The 21990-nt window shown below is 41.5% G+C and overlaps 1 long non-coding RNA gene across 1 annotated transcript in view; it reads left to right on the forward strand.

The window, feature by feature from the left end:
* The first annotated feature begins 2437 nt into the window (after window positions 1–2437).
* The window catches only part of LOC140116526 (uncharacterized), a 43531-nt gene continuing 23978 nt past the window's right edge, over window positions 2438–21990 (forward strand). Inside the window, exons 1-2 of the long non-coding RNA XR_011852792.1 lie at window positions 2438–2567; window positions 2755–2853. This is a non-coding gene — a long non-coding RNA (uncharacterized lncRNA). The remainder of the gene's footprint in view (window positions 2568–2754; window positions 2854–21990) is intronic.

The raw sequence follows: 21990 nt of genomic DNA on the forward strand, positions 1-21990 counted from the left end.
CCTGCACTACTGGAAAACTGGGGTAGCACTTGAAAGTGGCACTGAAAAGTGGAGTGAAATGGCAAAGAGGTGAAAAGTGTGTTTGATAAACCTTCCCCCTCCTCACAGTGACTTATGTGAAGACATGAAGTCAGTTCTTAGTTCATTCCTATGATAAACTTGTGGCCTCCTCAGACCGTTTTCTAAGGGGCTTCACTTCCTTTGTTGTCACCTGTTCAGAGGCCACCACTCATTGGCTGAATTAAGAACCATGGTGCCCGGAATTTCCAGCCAAAAAAGGCCATAAACCAGAAATATTGGAGCATCACAGGAACTGGGAGACAAAGCGGGTTACATATACTTTTTCTCACCCTGGCACTGGGTGGGAAACTCTTATAACCTAATTTCTATTCTAATTTCTAGGTCAAGAGATAGAATGGAAGTTACAATGCTTTCACACCTCTGTTGTAATGCAGCAGTTCATGCAGTATTTACTCCAATGTCCGGAGTGCCTTCTAAAGAGTAGTAAAAAAAATTGTATATTGTTGAATAGTATAAAAGGTTGTAGTGGCAAAATTTCTTTTCTTAACTAACAACTATTAAACAATACATATCTGAGTTTACGATAATAATTATCCTCTGCTGTGTCTTATGTGTCACACATCCCATGTGGTTTTTTATTGGTGTTGTTATTGAATGTTTATACTGGGTTCAATGTGTGAACATGATTTCTCTGTGTTCTAAGATTTTCTATTCTGTGACACACATTGGTGTTTGACTACAGCAATAACCTCATAGCTTTTCAGTGCTCTTCTAGGCTAGTATGCTGAATTTTATATATATATATATATAAAGATGAAAAAACGGCAGCACTCCATATAGTGAAAACAAATGTAGTTTTTATTCCACCTCGTGTGACGTTTCGGCTGTTTCCCAGCCTTTGTCAAGCCAATTGTGTCATGTTATACAGAGATATTTATAGTCACATAGTGATGACATCATAATATTAGTAAACAAACATAAGTGATCAGCATATACATATAATACAGTGCATATTCTGTTGTGATCCAATGTATAAGTACAACATATAAATTCACCTTAGTGCAGCGGTATTGCTCATAACCGATCGTATAATCATTACATAAAAATTACAGATAGTATCAGGAAAGTGCTCTAATGGTTCACCTGTATAGGTACCTCCTACTGGTGTAGTCAAACACATGGACGCTGTTCGCGTCTATAAGGCGCTACTGCGCATGTCTGTGAAAAGTCAAGGAGAGCAGATGCTGTAATGCGCATGTCGCACATGCGCACAAGCATAGTGGCATAAGGAGACGCCATCTTGGAAAAGGGTATGTGCCAACACAGCCAATAGTTCTCATAAAGCATAGAAAAAGCCTGACTGGCATAGAATAAACTGTTTATTCTATGCCAGTCAGGCTTTTTCTATGCTTTATGAGAACTATTGGCTGTGTTGGCACATACCCTTTTCCAAGATGGCGTCTCCTTATGCCACTATGCTTGTGCGCATGTGCGACATGCGCATTACAGCATCTGCTCTCCTTGACTTTTCACAGACATGCGCAGTAGCGCCTTATAGACGCGAACAGCGTCCATGTGTTTGACTACACCAGTAGGAGGTACCTATACAGGTGAACCATTAGAGCACTTTCCTGATACTATCTGTAATTTTTATGTAATGATTATACGATCGGTTATGAGCAATACCGCTGCACTAAGGTGAATTTATATGTTGTACTTATACATTGGATCACAACAGAATATGCACTGTATTATATGTATATGCTGATCACTTATGTTTGTTTACTAATATTATGATGTCATCACTATGTGACTATAAATATCTCTGTATAACATGACACAATTGGCTTGACAAAGGCTGGGAAACAGCCGAAACGTCGCACGAGGTGGAATAAAAACTACATTTGTTTTCACTATATGGAGCGCTGCCGTTTTTTCATCTTTATACTTCGTGGACTCTGCATGGGGAGAGTGCAGGATAGCACCCATAGTTCAATTTTTTCAAAGTGACTGTGCTGCTATTTTCTTGAATTTTATATATATATATATATATATATATATATATATATATATATATATATATATATATATATATATATATGTATATCAGATCAGAGGGATTGCATCAACTTTGATTGTTATCCCCCTTTGTTATCCACAGATTAGGGGATACCAATCTGATCACTGAAGTTCTGTTCACTCGGAATAGGACAGCCATCAGGGATGGATTATTGGGACTCCAGTCATGGGCCCAGCCAGAAAAGGACCCTGAAGTCAAATCCCCCCCCCCACTGATCAATTGTACAAGTGTCACCATACACATCGTTACCATGGCAGAACATACAGTTGCATACAGACCATCCACTGGTGCATGCGGCGCAATGACATCACTCATCTGCGATCCGGATACGCCCCACAGTGTACAAAGCCAGGGAAAAGATGGCTTTCTGCTCTGCCTCTACATCTCACAGGCCACAGTAATCCTACAGCCTGTTAGACGGATCCTGTGCAGGGGCACAATCTCATTTTTACAACCGTCTGCACGGGTGATTACCTTCACAAAGCGGGAAACGTTACTATATTGACTACTGTGGAGGTGCCATTACTATGTTGGCTAATAGTGGCAGATAGTGATCTCAAGGGGAGCAACAGTTTTAGCGTTGCGTAAAAAAAGGTAAAGTAGATGATGGCAAAGAGATGAATCTAAGAATGTTTGTGTTGCTAAATTTGCAGAGACAAGTTGTGGCTGGAAGAAGCTGAGCCAGGTAGAAGAAGAAAATGAAAGAGAGCTCCTACAATCAAATATGTCATGTTTGTGTCACCAGATTTAAAGTAAGTACTAATATTACCCATAAGCTCACAAATATGCACCAACTCCCTTGTGCTGTGACTCTGTGTTATTTTCTGCAATGAGGAAGAGCTAGATGGATATAGTCTTATACTTTGCCAGATTTATCATTCAGACACTGTGATAAATCTGGAGCATTTTATGGCTGTCTGTCTCAATAAGCTTGATTCTGCTCCTGTATCCATATAGTAAGCTTGGTTCTAGAAATATATCTATATACTAATCTTTGTTTGGTTGTAAAAGCTTAGTTCTGGTACGGTATCTATGTAGTAAGCTTGTTTCCATTACCGTATCAAAGTAGGATTAAATTTGATATTTTCCCCATGTAATATGTGTAATTCCTTCACAGTTTCTGTGCAACAAGTTACCAAGTTACGCAAACATATTTTTATGCCTTAAACATCAGATTTTAAAAAATCATTGGGTAGGCCACAATCTTTTTATTAGCTTGGGGCCTGTGATAGTCTAAAACTAATGTATTTGATGTGGTGTTGTAGTATTAGTATTGGAAAATAATTGGGTGAGTAGGGGCCCACAAGATGTGTCACGCAGGGGCCCACAAAATTCCTAGTGGGGACCCTAACTGGGTTGCCCTTGAAAAGGATGCACTTTTTAACATTTTGACATTATAGAAATGCCCCCGACCTGTATTAGGGAAACATTCAGCTATATCTACGGAAAATATCTAAAATTTGTATTCTGCTAAACCTTTTTGTAATAAAGTTCTATAACCACATGTTATTTGTATGCACTGAAAACATTTTCCTCCTTGACTAGTATTCACAGTGTGAATGTGTAATTTGGCATATTCTGATAAATCTCTTTAGAGCAAAAGTAAATAGTGATAAATGTTTTGTTTCCAACATTACCTTATTATTCCGCTTTTCAAAATTAGACAGGAAGAGGGAAGGACATGCCATTCCTAAGCAATAGAAATTTAATAAGGACATTGTCGCTATATAAATAATGCCTCTTCCCTCCCCATCAGCCCCAAGGGAATAACTGGTACTGGGCGACTGTACACAGCTAGCTAGCGCTGTCTCCCCTATTTACACAGATTAGCATCGAGCACGCAGCCAGCTCCAGCCAATTTGTACTAATTCATTATTAATCAGAGAATTCTCCTTCGTTAAGGACGCTTGGGGTGGGTGACTCCACCGCTTTTAACCCTTGATCCTCAGGAGCTGCATATCTCTCTCTAGGGGGATTATGTGGATGATACAAAACCCAGATTCTTTCTCAGTTGGTTATTCAAAGTAATACAGAATAAATTATTAATGCCATTTTTGTCATACCTGAAAAATGTGAGTTTATATAGCAATATGAGATGATAATAACTATTCCACTATTCTATAGAGCACTGTCCGAAGCTGAAGGCATATTATATTAAAAACATATAAAATTAATTGAGAATTAATATTAATTGATACAGACTACTATGATAATACAGGCTACGGGCATGGAGACATATTAAAGTCTACCCACTAATATATATTATGTTAATTGCCTGATATTACTCCACACACATTATTGTGATAAAGGGATCCATTCTGACAGCCCGTGCTAAATATATGCAAATAGTTGATTCATCTGCTCACAGTTTGCGGGGTAAAATGTGCATAATACATGGAGAAAGACCTCCAATGATTATTTTCTTTGTGACCATAAAGACAAGTGCCTTTTCTGCACTGAAAATGGAATATATATATTGTATTAAAGCTAAGGATGGCACAATTCTTTCTAATTGATGCAAATGGAAAAAGATTATACAGCACTTCACAAAAATGTTATTTCCCTATGAGAGAAATGTTCAAAATATTTTCTGAAGGAGTTACAATGTCACCTGATACTAAGTGTTCAGTGCCTTACTTAGATAAGATACACAGTGAGGCACATGTATCAAACTTTTGGATTGCTTTTTTCTTTAGTTTTTGAGACTTTTCATGGTGCTTGTGCTTATTTGCAACTTTTTTTGCACCTTAAACAGTCTCCTTTCAAAGTTCGCCATTGTCTAGTTTTCTGCAGTGTTTCCTGAAGTTGTAAATTTTGACGCAAATCTGTGGCTGCCCCTGACCAGACGTAGAAATTAGCTTGAAACTGATTGCGATATTTGGAGACTTTTTGCGACTTTTGTTTAAAAAAGTTGCAAATTCACTAAAGACCAAACGCTCCAAAAGCCAAGAGAAGTCCCAAAAAACAGACGGACAAAGCTGGACTTATAAAACATGTGCCACAATGTGGTGTTTGATAGTCTCATAGGGGCATATTTATCAGGGCCCCTGTGTAGAAGCCCTGATATAATCACAAATGCTAGCTTATTGCTAACACTTGCGATTATTTAGCTCTGTGGGGTGTGAAGAGGGAGGCGTGATTTGTGATAAGGTAGGGTAGGGCCTGGCATAGAATAAACTCTGCATAGGACCCTGCCCGATACATCAAGAGGCCGGAGCCTCTTGATGTATCGCGCTGCCATAATGCAGCCACGGGGCTATTATACGCCAGCGCACGAGGGCTGGCGTATAATAAATAACCCCCATAGTTCTCATTCTTTTTTTTTTTTTATGAAAACCAGAACCGATCTAACCACAGTGAAAATATAAAAATATAAAAATCTTCCCTTACCCCTTTACCATTCTTGCTCTTTCTCAGGCTGTATTTGGGCAGGAAACACTATCTCCAGATAGTTAAGACGGTTGGCTGCGCTGCTAAAGCAATTCTACACTAGTTCCAGATGCAGATTATAGGTGGTGCGCAGGAGTGGGCCAGGAATAGCCCACTTCAGCACCCAGTGTTGGTGTTAGTCAGGTAAATACTCACAATAATAGTCACCAGCAATTTGAAGTGCTATTTCAGGGCTTGTATACTAATTTTCTGATTAATCTGCCCTATTGAATGCATTCCGAACCAGAATAAAGGAGCGATGTCAAAGCACAATCTAGGGTGGTAGAATTAAAGAATCACAAGAACATCATCAGGTACCTTTGCAAAATTGACATGGTAGATTCTTACTGTCCAGTAAGAAAGGTGTCTTTCATAACCACCATATACCAATTGCCATGGACCAGTGCTGGACTAGTGTACCGGGGAATTGATTATGTGGGGCGACTCACCATCTGTACAGTAACTAGACCAGATTAATCCCTTTGTCTGATGCTGGATGATAAATCTGGTGCAGTATAAGACTGGCGAGTTGTTTTTTGTACCTCCTATTAGTAGCTCTAGTTTGTTGCACCACAATATTGAAATTTCTTGTGCACAGGCTAGAAAACAACCTAAAAATGATCTAAGGATGTGGTGGGTGGCATTTCAGGTGCAAATTACTCCCATTTTCTGGCATAGACAGATTGATACATCTCCCCCAATGTGTTCAGAGAATAGGTCCCAATGCTCCAGCTAGATCATGTTCACTAAAACTGTAAGACAAATTACACCCCAACATACCAATTAATCAAAACTAAAATAAAAAAGGTGACAACAATAATAATAATTAATGACATCCCTGCCCCCCATGTCACCTCTTTTTGGTGCAGATACTCTGGAAATAATAACACTATACATCCTAAGAGTTAAATTTATAATCTAGAAGGTTAGTCAGTAAAAACTCAGCAGAAGTGGCATTTAGCTACTCACAGGAAATATGCAAATATGCTTTCCAGGATTGGATTAGGAAAACATGCTTCAGTTACATGATATGAGTGATATCATATGGAATAAGGCAATGCCAACAAGGATTTTCCAAAAGGAACAGACTGCCTACTGTGATATTTTTGCATCTTATCGGCACAGTGTATGTAACTGGTGAATTTCCCTAGGTGAATAGCAATTGACGTAGATCAGGTAAGAAACACTGTGCTGATGGGATTCAAAAACACTGAAACAGCGCACACAATTTGGAGTTGATTCCATTTGGAATAGACTCTCTAGTTTTGCTATTATCCCACATCATGGCTTTTTGTAAGTCTTGTAAGCTGGTTTTCAATGTAACATGGAGGCTTAGTTATCCTAAACCCACCCTGGTTAACTTATTTGCATATTTCCCAGAATTCACAACTGAAGCCTCTGCAACACCTATAGCTACAACATTAAGAGCAGGAGGGGTCCACCAGAGTACAGTCCCACCCTGGCACTGTTATAGCTGGGAAACGGAATGGTCTTGATCTGAAGCTTAGCTGGGTGGTCTAGGTGGTGCTCTCCTGCCTGATGTTAACTCTCCTTCATATGTCGGGAGCTTGGACACTCCCAGCTGATAATGGTCCTCAGCTGATGGTATGGGGAGGCCCATTATTGTAGATATGACTAGCCCATGGACACATACGCAGACAGATGGACCCAACAGCAGGATTCCCTTTAAATGGGCTTGATAGGACTGCTTTAGCTCTACAGTAATGGTCTGATGGCTGTCTCCTCTCTGTCTCTGAGTACACAATCTCACTCCACTCTTCTTACTCTCCACAAACTATCTCACCAAACCCTGAGGGGAACCCTTTTATAAACTTTAGGATTCTCCCTTATAGAGGCTTCTGGGAAAACAGATAGTAAGAAAGCCCTTACACTACCATCAAGTTTGCTCACTTGAAACTATGGAGGTTACAGAGGTTCTTAGTGTCGATACTTAATATTCCATTCCATCTTCCTGTTGGCTTGGTTTTTATGGCTTTCAATGTGTGCCCCAAATGACACATCTCCTTTATTCTTTGGGTCAGTATTAACTTGTGGATAGCAAATGTATACAGTTTTTATTGTGTTTTAATATATATTTACAAATGTAAAAGTTCAGTATGAAAATAAAAATTCTTTGTTTCAAAATCTTCTGATGCAAATACCTTTGGTATGCAGAGCTTTTGATTACTTTTTATTAAATATTGTATTGTGTTGCAAAATGTTGAAAAAGTGGCATTTCAGACATTTGGGCACTATTTTCCATTACAGTGAACAGAGTCTTACAGGAGCTAGAGTCCAATAAAGACTCTAGGCTGGCATCGCTGCTCCACAATGACGTCAATGGGAGCGATGATCAATGACAATACAGTGACACCCACGCACAGCCGGAGGCTTTGCTGGCTGCATTCAAAGGGTTAACACCTGCAATTGGGAGTGTTGTTAAGGGGTTAAAAACATATAAGATATATGGTATAGAATGTTATATGCCGCTTCTGCATAAGAGAACCAAATTTAACTGTACAAATGTACCAAATTTATTTTGGTAAAAATTATGGAATTTGTGTGTTACCCTCAAAACCAACTTTGTTTCTAGGTTTGATGAAATGATGCCAACAGTGCCGACTGGAAAAGCATTAGTTTTGAATGTTATGCACCTGTGTGTTTCTTGAAGCAGCTAGGTGTCATTTAACAATTATGGGGGGAATTTATCACTATTTTGGGATTATTTACTGCTTTTTTGCACTTGGCTGCTGTGCTTTTTGGCTTCCCATTTATAATATGACTGGTTTTGTGGCAAAATTTGCAACTTTCTTTTGTGCCTATAAAGTATCAATTCCCAAGTGACAATTGCAAGTTTTTCCACAAAAAGTCATAGAAAAACCTGCAGAATCGGCCACATGAAGCCACCTGAAGTTTTTAATGTGACATTTGAGGCCCAATCCCCAGTGATTTCAGTGTCAAATTAGTCCTGGTGAATTTGAATGCATTTTGCTCAAATTTCGCATTTAAAAGCCTGCAAAAAAACCAACAGTGACAAAACAGCAAAAAGAAAAAAAAAAAGCTCAGAAACCCAGCCAAACACACGGATAAATCCCCCCCTATGTGTTATTTCCTGGAGAACCGACTAACAACTAAGATCAATCACATCAGTAACTGGACTGCAGCAACTGCATTGCAGACACCGCACTGTGTGGCCGTGCCCATATGTCTTTCTGAGTAACAGACTCTGCTTCTCCACTTAGGACCTTCATATATAAGCTGGCACAGAGAGTGGGCACCAACAGTGTCTTTTTTTAGGGTAACATTGCACATGCATAAATGCCAATTGCAGGGCCGCAACACTACTTACTAAATAACACAAAAGCAAATATATCGCCTGACCATTACCTAACCTAACATATCACACTTCAGAGATCCCACACAGTAATCAGAGAGTTTTTCTAACAAAATGGGTTCTGAAAGTATTGTGAAATCAGATTATTATGGAATTCTATATAGGACAGCACTGAGGCACATTCTGCTGATTACTTTGTCATTACTTTATCTACATATGAGATAAATAACACTGCTAGAGCAAATAAAGAGTTAATGAAGAAAATAAAAGTGAGCCAGGTAAAGAGAGAGGGGGTGCCAGGAGAAAAGGAGTGAGACATCGCAGAGAATCGCAAACCACTCCCCCTCCCCTATTCTGCTCATATGTCACTATTATTGAGCTGTCGTTCTGCTACAATTGTTTTCCTGAAATTGTTGTTTTATTAACTGGCTGCCTGGAGTTTGGGGCCTGTGACCTTGCTGTGTATGTTTTTGTATTACACTCCATTGAACGGCTGCATTTGTATGTACATGGCCATTCATAATCATAAGTGGACACTTATATTGCAGAGTCTATCCACATAGGATCAGAATGATGCTCGATACAGGTGTGCCTGATACCCAACCATACTAGCAAATCGTCTACCTACCTTGACTGTCAGCTGTTATTATGGAGATAAGAGACAAGATACATTGACCCTCACTGTAGGTTAGTAGGCTGTCTACTGGCAGATCCAGAAGATGTTAGGGGCTGTTATTGTGGAGACTGCAATAGGTTACAACTAATCTTTCTGGAAGCCAATTCAGTTCTGCTGATATTACCAATGATCTATCATCTATTCGATATTACTCATGTCCCAGAGTGGGTGCTAGCTTTCAGTTTTAATGATATTGACCTTGTTCTGCTATTTATATATAGACCCTGAAATAAATAAACTTTTCATCTAGTTAATTTAAGTTAAAAGACTTTTATTACGCTATATGCTGAACCATATGAAGCTGGATCCTGTCATCTATCTCTGATGGAAGATTGTCTTCCAATTTATAGGCTATGACTGGTAGAGATTAATAGTCGCCCATTTACTGACCAAAATTATACGGACTGTTTTAAGTCATAATTTTGTATAATACAATGTAATCAATATGTGGCATAAATGGCCTAGATGAACTCTTCAGGTTCATGAAGCTCTATGGATATTTTTTGTGTGGCATGATAACAGTATTTTTCATACACACTGTATATTTCTCACAAATTTTCTCACTAATTACTAATGTATATGGTGTAATCAGTTTCATTTAGCAATAGCAATTCCGTGGGGTTTACCCATTTCTGAAATGCTCTTTTGAGTTTGCGGCTGCACATCGGTAGTATGCGTGTTGTTGAACTGGGGTACCCAACCCAGTAATCACAAAAAAAGTTCAAATGAAGTTCAGGTGCTCCTAGATGCTAACGTTTGTTTTATTGAAATACAGAAAAATTTCAAAAACTGTGTGGACCTTTATAAAAAAACAAAGTCAGACAGAAAACTGGCGCAAATGCTTTAATGTGGGCCATTGACTGCTTTTTTGCACTTGGATGCTCTGCTTTCATCCATCCTATTTATCGTATAACTGGTTTTGTGACAAAATTTGTAACTTTGTTGTTTTGAAGTTGAGATGTAGACATGCATGAAGTGTAGAGACTGGTAACATCCCAGCGCACTCACAAGCTTTTTTTTTAGATTTAAAGTGGCCTAGTTGTACCTCATGTCGGAATTGTTCAAGGTCTCTGGTGACTAATTTAATATAAGCTTCTACCGAGGGACTGTTTCTGGGAGGCATGTAGGAACTTTCAGTTCTCAGTCCAAGATGCTAATCACATCAGCAGCTAAGGGTTGAGATTGAGCGTCAGGTGTAGTATTATCATCGAAGTGTGCTTTAAGGCAAATGGGCCTGAAGAACCTGTGTACATCAATGTCCACTTGGAATATTTATCCATTAATCCAACTGGTTGGATGGACAGAAAGATAAACCCTTCTGTAGAACGGCTATCTCCGCTGGGCTCAGTACGTATGATGATATGTTGATCACAAGTGAGTCATTATTTGGAGGAGCAAGTGTCATACCTGCAATCTTGTTGTCATCGGGTTGATGTTGGTGTATCGTGGACCTCCTCCCGCACCTCGTGGTCTGCATCTTGGACGTCTGCGTGGCTCTAAGAAAGACTTCTGGAAAGGTTGGCCGCTTGGCCCGAATCTGTGCGTGAGGATCCTCGGGAGGGTGATCTGCCTTGAGTAGGACTGTACTGAATAAAGCCCTTGTGCCATCTGTATACTCGTGATGTCTTGTAGTCCTCTGTGTCCCGTCGAAATTTCTTTCTTTGTCGCTTCTATAAGTGAGCAATGTTCGGTTAAGGTGGTGGTCACGTTCTTTTTGTACACTATATTCATCTGGTGGTGAGCTTGATTGGAGCTGTTGTTCCATTGCATTGTTGACACTTGTTCTTGAGTAGTGGAACTAGCTTTTTGCAAAAAGGAGATAGTGAGGGTCATGATGTCTACGGAACATTTGTTCAATATTTTCTCGAATTGAGATCTAAATTCTGTGTCCTCAATAAATAGAGTTGGTCTTAATGGAACGTGGAGGCCTCTGGGAATTCTTTCAACTTTAATGTATTCGGCCAAGGTGGTACTGTGTAATTGATAAGTTTATTAGAGGCTTTCTCCGGGTCTCTTAGTTTCAACTTGGATGCTGGGGTTTGTAAGAATTCACGTGTAGTGAATTTGGATAAGATTGAATCACGTTCTTCTATGAAAATACTTGACTTGTCATCTCCACTGATTGGGCCCATCCCGCTGCGAGTAGTGGCGGTCTCCTGCCCCATCCATCTGCACGTCTGCACATGCTAGGCGTCGTGGAGATGACAAACAGTCCGATATCAATCACATGTATCGGGAGTCTAGGACATCCTTGAGCGCTCGAATTGACGTGTATACGGAGCATCAGTAGAATCGGTACATGCAACACAAATTGGGAGTGTTGTCGTCGGACAACCCGACTGATTCGGACTAAGCGGGGGAGTTAACATTTAAAATTGTGTCGCAAGCCATCCACTTACATGCACCGGCAAGAAGATGGTGAACTCCGGTGGACCCGAGCGGGGAAGCAACACATGCAGGAAATTGGACGCACGATCTTAGTGAATCGTGGTAGCTCCGAATCCTCGTCGGACAACACACCTCTGGGATCACAACGCGACGGGTAAGTAAATGTGCCCCATTGTTTTACTTTTTTTAAAAGGGGGAATTTTGTAAAAACCTTCATAACATTGGAGTTTGGCTTTACATTTCCTACAGTTGGGTGCACGCTAAATGAGACCAGTTTTCCCACTTATACCAATGCTTTTGGAGTCCTGCTGTTTTTTCGACTAGTATCATCTATCCATCCATCAGTGTCTCACATACCTCCTATTTTATTAACTCCACCCAAAATGATATCCTTTAACATTTTTCTAACTTATAATATTCATACTACTTCATGTATTAAGGGAAAATCAATCTCTCTATATCCAATCTAACAAAGGTTCTTATGTTGCATTATAGACTGATATTTCAGAATGCTGTCACTTTTCCTGTCCATTGACGCATTTGCATGTGTTTTATTCAGCTTTCTGTCACATAACATTTATGCTGCAGCCTTGCTCCTCCAGCTTTCTTCTCATTGTACTTGGCTGTCATCGTCTGCATATTATTTAACAGGGGCAACCTTCCCTGCTTCTCCCTGCCATTATAAACAGATCTGACCCAATGAATTTATACAGCTTCTCTTGGCATGTTGCCAGTAGATGGGCCACAAGGGATGTTTTGTCTTTGTGCCTGTCATCGCTCTTACCATTTTGGCTTTATTTCACTTTTGCCGTCTAAATGGCTTGTTGCTTGACTATAAGATTTATGCAGGTGGTAATGCGGAAACAGGAAAATGCTTACCCTATAAAGGAATTACCTAACATATACATATGTCTTCTTATCTCTGGGGCTACTCATAATGGTCTCAAACCGAATCTTGCTGGGCTTACTGTTGAGCACTATTCACAACTGACTTATTATTTTTTTTATAAACACTTTATGCATTAAAGGAATGAATGAAGGATTTGATATGAATACATGACTTCAAAAAGTACGGCAATTATTAATATTGTGCAGTAAAAATTATACATGCAATCAATACATTTATTCAAAAGTTTTTTCTCTTGATCCTAACTAGAGATGAGCAAGCACTAAAATGCTCGGGTGCTCGTTATTCGAGACAAACTTTTCCCGATGCTCGAGTGTGTGTTTCGAATAACGAACCCCATTGAAGTCAATGGGAGACTCGAGCATTTTTCAAGGGGACCAAGGGTCTGCACAGGGAAGCTTGGCCAAACACCTTGAAACCTCAGAAAATGATGGAAACACCACGGAAATGGACAGGAAACAGCAGGGGCAGCATGCATGGATGCCTCTGCGGCTGCTTAATCGCACCATTATGCCAAAACTATGGGCAACAGCATGGCAATGACAGAGTGACCGAATGAGGCTAGATAGCATCTAAAACATCCAATAATTGACCCTGACACTATAGGGGACTGCATGCAGAGGAAGCGGCAGCAGCGGCAGGCTAAAGAGTGGCATGGCGACATACCCCAAATGGACTCAGGCTTCAAACCAATGGGTGTCAGAGAGGAACCAAAGGAGGTGAGCAAGAAGCGCTGAAATGATTTCCCATGTGAACAAAAGGTTGACGGTATATTTAGTCGATAACACAGCATGGTGGCAACATAGTGACCAAGTTCCATAACGTATCTGGTGAAACACCCGAAAAATGAGCCTGACACAGCTTGTTTGATAAGGGGACGACATGTGGAGGCAGCCATGGAGACGACTTCCATGATTAAGAGTAACAGCATGGGGCATCCATATTGCGCTGCTATGATTGAAACTTCAGGTCTCCAGCATGGCGGCGACAGATGCGCCGAGTTCCATTACGTATCTGGTGAAACACCTGAAAATTCTGCCTGACACAGCTCGTTTAATAAGGGCCCACCCAAAATGGGCCAGGGGGCTGGAAGCGTTTACTTTGAAAAAATTATAATTTTCAAAGCAGGCGGGGGCTACAAACAGCACTTCTAAGAACCTTTTGTATAAGATCAAGTGTAGTACTGTTCTTATAAGTTTTGGTTATGGCGGGTGAGGGGAATGTAAACAAATGCACAAAAAGCGCTGAAATAATATCGGTAAATGATAAAAGTTTGCCAGTATATCTTGTGGATAACACAACAGGGTGGTGACAAAGTTAACAAGTTTGATGTGGAAGCCATGAAAACAACCCAAAATTCTGCCTGAAACAGCTCTTTTGCTAAGGGGACAATGTATGGAGGCAGCTATATGGACGACTTTGGGAGGCAGCTATGGAGATGATGTGTGGAGGTAGCAATGGAGACAACGTGTGGAGACAGCTATAAAGACGACGTGTGGAGGCTGCTATGTAGACAATTAAATTTGGATGGTGCCTGTATGTGGAAGTCCAAAAAAGTGTTTAAACCAGAGGAGCAGGTAGGTGGTCCTCCAGAAAAATTAAATAGATTGAGTGCCTGTATGTGGCAGTCCAAAAAAGTTTTTAAACCAGAGGACCGGGTGGGTGGCCCTCCAGAAAAATTAAATACATAGAGTACCTGTATGTGGGACTCCCAAAAATTGTTTAAAACAGAGGACCAGGTAGGTGGCCCTCCAGAAAAATTAAATACATAGAGTACTATACCTAGAGCCAGTTTCCTCTGCTTTAGTGTACAAAGAGGAGGAGAAGGAGGACAATGAGGAGGAGTGCATACATTATTCAGGTTGAGCTTCTTTCACCTGGTGGAGAATGGAAATCCTGAGAAATCCAGGCTTTATTCATCTTGATAAGCATCAGCCTGTCAGCACTGTCAGTCGACAGTGTGTACGCTTATCGGTGATGATGCCACCAGCTGCACTGAAAACCCGCTCAGACAACAGGCAGGGCAGGCAAGAACCTCCAAGGCGTACAGCGCCAGTTCGTGCCACATGTCCAGCTTTGAAACACAGTAGTTGTAGTGAGCTGTGTGATCATTTAGGACGATGGTATGGTCAGCTACGTACTCCCTCACCATCTTTCTGTAAAGATCAGCCCTACTCTGCCGAGACTGGGGCCAGGTGACAGTGTCTTGCTGGGGTGACATAAAACTGGCAAAGGCCTTGTAAAGCGTACCCCTGCCAGTGTTGGACAAGCTGCCTGCTCGCCTATTCTCGCTCGCTACTTGTCCCGCAGAAGTACGCCCTCTGCCGCTAGCGCTGTCATAAGGGAAATACTGTTTCAGCTTGTGCACCAGGGCCTGCTGGTATTCATGCATTCTCACACTCCTTTCCTCTCCAGGGATGAGAGTGGAAAGATTTTGCTTGTACCGTGGGTCCAGGAGAGTGAATACCCAGTAATCGGTGCTGGAATAAATCTTTGAACGCGAGGGTCACGGGATAGGCAGCCTAGCATGAAATCTGCCATATGCGCCAGAGTCCCAACTCGCAAGAATTCACTCCCCTCACTGGCCTGACTGTCCATTTCCTCCTCCTACAACTCCTACAACTCCTCTTCTTCTGCCCATACACGCTGAGGCATGGTAGGCCTGAGAGACCTGGACCGAGGTAGGCCCCTCAATCCTCGGCGTCGGCAGTATATTAGCAGCCCCAGGGTCAGACTCGGTCCCAGCCTCCACCAATTTAACCCAATGTGCTGTCAACGATATATATTGTGGCCCAGCCCGGCAGCACTCGTCCACGTGTCCGTGGTCAGGTGGACCTTGTCAGAAACGGCGTTGGTCAGGGCATGTCAGGACACATCGGGAAAAGTAGTGGCGGCTGGGGACCAAATACCGAGGGGCGGCTGCCGCCATGAGGTTGCGAAAAGCCTTGGTCTCTACCAGCCTATAGGGCAGCATCTCCAGGCTAAGTAATTCGGAGATGTGGACATTGAGGGCTTGGGCGTGTGGGTGGGTTGCACTGTATTCCTTTTGCGCTCCAGCTTCTGGGGTATGGACAGCTGAACGCTGCGCATGGAGACATTGGTGGATACTGTGGAGGATCGTGGAGGCGAAGGTGTGGTTTTCGCACAAGAGGTGTTTGGGCCGGGGTCCTGGGCAGGGGGCTGACTAGCAGAGGCAGCAGATGACACAGGGGAAGGAGCAGTGGTGTGACCGGCCGGAGGTGAACGGCCTTGGTTCCATTGAGTGGGGTGTTTAGCATTCATATGCCTGCGCATACTGGTGGTGGTTAAGCTGGTAGTGGTGGAACCTCTGCTGATCATGGTGTGGCACAGGTTGCACACCACAGTCCGTCGGTCATCTGGTGTTTCTTTAAAGAACCTCCAGACTTCCGAAAATCTAGCCATCACCACGGGAGCTTCACTACGTGAAACATTTGGCGCTGATGCACCAGCTCTGGCCCTGCCTCTCCATCTGGCCCCACCACTGCCTCTTCCAACCTGTTCTCGTCGAGGACTCCCCTCCGTCTCAGAAGCACTGTGTTCACCCGGCCTATCAACCCAGCTTGGGTCTGTCACCTCATCATCCTCCGATCCCTCAGTCTGCTCCCCCCTCGGACTTCCTGCCCTGACAACTTCACCACTGTCTGACAACTGTGTCTCCTCATCGTCCAACACCTCTTTACACACTTCTTCCACCACATCAACAATGTCATCATCACCCACATACTGCGACCGGTGGAAAACCTGGGCATCGGAAAAGAGCTCAGCAGCAACCAGACAAGTGGTTTGTGATTCTGGGAAGGGTCCAGAAAACAGTTCCTCAGAGTATGCCAGTTCAAATGCCAAATTTTCCTGGGAGGGGGCAGACTGGGGGGAAGGAGGCTGAGGTGGAGGAGCTGGAGGAGTGCTGATTTCGGTGACATTGATCAACTGGGTGGAAGACTGACTGGTGGACAAATGGCTAGAAGCATTGTCCGCAATCCACGACATCACCTGTTCGCACTGTTTTGGCCTCAACAGTGCTCTACCACGAATCCCAGTAACTTGAGACATGAACCTAGGGAGTGTAGCTCTGCGGCGTTCCCCTGCTCCCTCATCAGCAGGTGCTGTCTCACCCCGCCCAGGACCACGGCCTCTGACCCCTGCAGTAGTTGGACGCCCACGCCCTCGTCCCATATCCCTAGCCCTCGGGTTCAACAATTTCAAAATTAAAGTGTAAACTAAATTTTTTTGTGTTTTTTTTTGTGTTTTTTTGCGTTTTTTGTGTTTTTGTTTTTTTAACAAAACGATGCTATCCTATTGCTATGGCTAGTTTCTAACCTACACTGACAGCACACAACAGGATTTTGTGCTGTGCCTGATGACTTTTAGTTTTGAAAAAAAAGAAAAGAAAAAGCAGACTGTGCCTAATTCAATCAAACCCCTAATAAATTGTCCCACTTAGGTGTTTGAGATGGATATGTGGGTCACTAAGAGCTAAACAGAACGTTCACAAGACTCCCAGCAAATTCGTTACAATATGGTACTAGCTGCACTAGTAGAGCCAGCAAGGCCAGCCACAAGCAAATCAACAAAAAATAAAATATATAATGCTATTGTAGCGCTAAGAAGGTCTGTTGGGTTCTCGTATGGCTAGTTTCTAGCCTACACTGACAGCACACAACTGGATTTTGTGCTGTGCCTGATGACTTAATTTTGAAAAAAATAAAAATTAATAAGCAGACTGTACCTAATTCAATCAAACCCCTAATAAATTGCCCCACTTAGGTGTTTGAGATGGATATGTGTGTCACTAAGAGTTAAACAGAACGTTCGCAAGTCTCCCTGCAAATTCGTCACAATATGGTACTAGCTGCACTACTAGTGCCAGCAAGGCCAGCCACAAGCAAATAAAAATAATATATATATTATATAACGCTATTGTAGCCCTAAGAAAGCCGGTTGGGTTCTCGTATGGCTAGTTTCTAGCCTACACTGACAGCACACAACTGGATTTTGTGCTGTGCCTGATGACTTAGAGTTATAAAAAAAAAGAAAAGTAAAAAAAAAGAGAAAAAGCAGACTGCCTAATTCAATCAAACCCCTAATAAATTGTCCCACTTAGGTGTTTGAGATGGATATGTGTTTCACTAAGAGCTAAATAGAACGTTTGCAAGTCTCCCTGCAAATTCGTCACAATATGGTACTAGCTGCACTACTAGTGCCAGCAAGGCCAGCCACAAGCAAATCAACAAAAAAAAAATATATATATAATGCTATTGTAGCCCTAAGAAAGCCGGTTGGGTTCTTGTATGGCTAGTTTCTAACCTACACTGATAGCACACAACTGGATTTTGTGGTGTGCCTGTCACTTTAAGTTTTGGAAAAAAAAATAAAAATCGGCAGACTGTGCTTAATTCAATCAAACCCCTAATAAATTGTCCCACTTAGGTGTTTGAGATGGATATGTGTGTCACTAAGAGCTAAATAGAACGTTCGCAAGTCTCCCTGCAAATTCGTCCCAATATGGTACTAGCTGCACTACTAGTGCCAGGAAGCCCAGCCACAAGCAAATAAAAAAAAATAAAATATAACGCTATTGTAGCCCTAACAAGGGCTGTTGGGTTCTTGTAGACTCACTCCTGCCTAACACTAATCTAATAGAACACCCTAAAGTTATCCCTGACCCGCAGCAGCTCTCTCTCTAACGGCATCCAGACAGAGAATGAGTCGAGCAGCGCGGGCAGGGGCTAGTCTATTCCAGGGTCACCTGATCTGGCCAGCCAACCACTGCTATCGACATGTAAGGGTACCACGTCATGCTGGGTGGAGTGCAGAGTCTCCTGGCTTGTGATTGGCTCTGTTTCTGGCCGCCAAAAATCAAAACAGCGGGAGATGCCATTTTCTCGAGCTGGCGAAATATTAGTCCGAGCAACGAGCAGTTTCGAGTACGCTAATGCTCAAACGAGCATCAAGCTCGGATGAGTGTGTTCGCTCATCTCTAATCCTAACCTTATAACATCCTTGGTTTACATTAATGTTATATTATAGTTAGTCACATTATATGCTATAAAGTTATTATTAGTATCAGTATTAATAAAAAATAATATTCATAATACAAAAATAATAGATCGTTATTATATTCACAGATACAGGCGGTCCCTTACTTAAGAACACCCGACTTACCTGAGTTACAAACCGACCTCTGGATGTTGGTAATTTTGCCTTAGGCTACAAAAAACAGCTTTAACAGTTATCAAATGTGTCTGCAAAGAAGCTTCATTGTTCATTCTGGTTCTTATGACAATCCAACATTTTTAAAAACCAGTTGTAACAGGGAACAACAAAAAATTTGTCTGGGGTTACAATTATAAAATATACAGCTCCAACAAATTCAACTTAAGAACAAACCTACAGAACCTATCTTGTATGTAACACGGGGACTGCATGCATACAAGGCCCAGATCACACTATCATTAGTAGTTTCCAATAAAATTTCTTAAAGGGGTTTTCCAACCTATCTGGGGTCTCGGGGTTGGTGGAATCACTTATCCTTCGTCTGTTTTGTTGTAGTCACCAGTTGACCACAATGGTCATGCAGCTGCTGGCACTTCAGGCCGAGCCATGGTGTTATAGTGGACATCACATGAATGGTATTGGAAAGTAGCATACATTCTATTGCAAACACCCTAAAACTTTCTACATACCAACTTTTGTTAGTACATGATGACAATGGGTTATATAAATTATATCTTCTTTTCACCTGGTGCTATAAAACTATAACTGCAGACAGCAAAACACACATTTTAGATAAAATTATTCTTCTCCAGAAATGTCTTTTATATGATTGCTCTCATCCTTGCAATTAATAGTTTAACTCCATTATATTATTTTTCCATAGTCTCCTTGCATTTTACCTCTCTGATGTGAGGGTAAGTGAAGATCAGCTCCCTCCTCCCGTATTCCTGTTATATATGCGCAGCCAAACGAAGCAAGGGAAGAAGCTGACTAATTAGCCTGTACCTCTCTCATCCTTCTCACCCTTCTCAGTGTCTCCCACTAACCAGTAGGTGAGCAGCGCTCACCCATCTTACCAGAAGAAAATCATTCTCCTGTAGCATCTACCTTACCCTTTTGTGAGCCAGTCTGACCTCAGAGTGGGAAGAGGTCAGGCAAAGCAAAGTGGGGACACTGCACATTACAAAGGAGGAGATCACTTCCTTGGCCCTTAAGTCTGATGGACTGTAAGTGGCAGGAAAAAGGGCCATTCAAAATTTAAAGGACAAATTAATATTAAAAGGCGCTTTGCCTTTCTCTATACCTCGGCAATTAATAATTTATTACATTTAACAGCCGCTCTGAATAGCAATCACACACAAAATATACACAGACATACACACACACATGCTGAATAACAATTGCACACAGACACACACACGGTGAATTATAATCGCACCCAGGTATACCCGAGCAGAGGCGGAATAATGATGATGAACATGCTAATTTTGTAGGTTACAACAAAGGTTTTCTATTCCAGAAGAAAAGGTTGATATATTTTGCGTGAAGAACGCGTTGCCTGCATACAGGATGAGCTATACGGATGGTGGGATAAGTGTCCTCACAGTGTAGGCTCATAACAGGATCTTTGTCTCATCAACACGGCAAGCACTAAACAAAAAGCGACATTTCAGGCTGAGATCCCATTAGGGTGAATTGGTAGTTGTGAGAAATACTGTGCTGCTCTGCTTTACTGTAGCTAAATAACAATCAGCTACTTTGGAAATAGAGCTTTAGTTAGGACTTGTTCGGACAAGTGTCATGGCAGAATTTGCTCTTAGTATGTTCTGTTGGCAATCTATTCTGGAAGTAATACATTCATGGAAAGCATTGATCCCTGTCACTGCATCACACCGGGGTTAATATAATTGCAACCGAGGGATATGGTAGAAAATGTTTTGTGGTGTATTTGCCTTATGACGATGATTTTCAAAAGAATTGGATAGCAATGTCAGCACAGTTTTATCTGTTTAACTGATTGTATATTCATATACACACACAGTGGGTTGCACCGTGTTAATACCCCCTTGAACTTGTCCTAATTTTTAAAAGTTACAGTCTCAAGATTCAATGTACAGGCAGTCCCCAGGTTATGTAGAGGATAGGTTCTGTAGGTGTGTTCTTAAGTTGAATTTGTATGTTAGTTGGAACTGTGTATTTTATAATTGTGGCTCCAGAAACATTTTTTTTGGTCTCTATGACAATTGGATTTTAAAAATGTTGGATTGTCATAAGAACCAGCATTAATAATAAAGCTTAATTGTAGACACCTTTAAAGGAAACCTACCACCACGGATGTACCTATTAAGGTAGATAGGGTGGTAGGTGCCTCTATTGTACATGAGGATTAGCCCTCTTAAGGGATAATCCTCAAGTCTCCTGTATCTTTTTATAACTTTCAATCCCCTGATATGCTAATTTTCTGCCACCACCACCTATACTTTACTTATTATCCTAATACTGGGGTGTGGAGTAGCTGGAGCTGAGGCTACACGGAACAGCTACTCCACAAAGCCATACTAATCTTAAATCCTGCAACTGTTTAGTTAAATATACATATCCATATTATGATTTTTTGGTACAGAGATCACAGCAATTTGGGTATTGATGGGGATCACCAACTTGCAATGGGCCGTAGAGACCACACATATTTTTCAGAAATGCTGATCTCTGATATTGTGGTGGGAACAAAGAGTGGACAGTGTTTTCAAACAGTTTTGATTGAGTTTTATATAACACACAGAAAAAACTGAAAAATAGACATCAGACAGACAGACAAAGACGGGGGATGGGGGGTGGACAAAGAGAGGACAATGGGGGTAAGTGGGGTAGAGTACCAGATATGCAATTCCCTGGGTGGAAAACTAAAACCAACTCATGGCCTGGTTTGGTCAGTGGCTGGCTTGGTTTGAAGACCATGGTGACCAGATTTTTAAGAATATCACAAGATAATATTCACTATAATAGAACCTCCTTTGGGGGTTCTTAAGATTTTCCTTTGAACATATTGATATCTATTTTTATCAAGCAAACAGATATACTATATACCTGTTCTTATTTGGAGGAGAGCATTCTGGTGGTGAATGGTGTTACAATAAATG

This window comes from Engystomops pustulosus, chromosome 2 (genome assembly GCF_040894005.1).
Source record: "Engystomops pustulosus chromosome 2, aEngPut4.maternal, whole genome shotgun sequence".
Taxonomy (NCBI): Eukaryota; Metazoa; Chordata; class Amphibia; order Anura; family Leptodactylidae; genus Engystomops; species Engystomops pustulosus.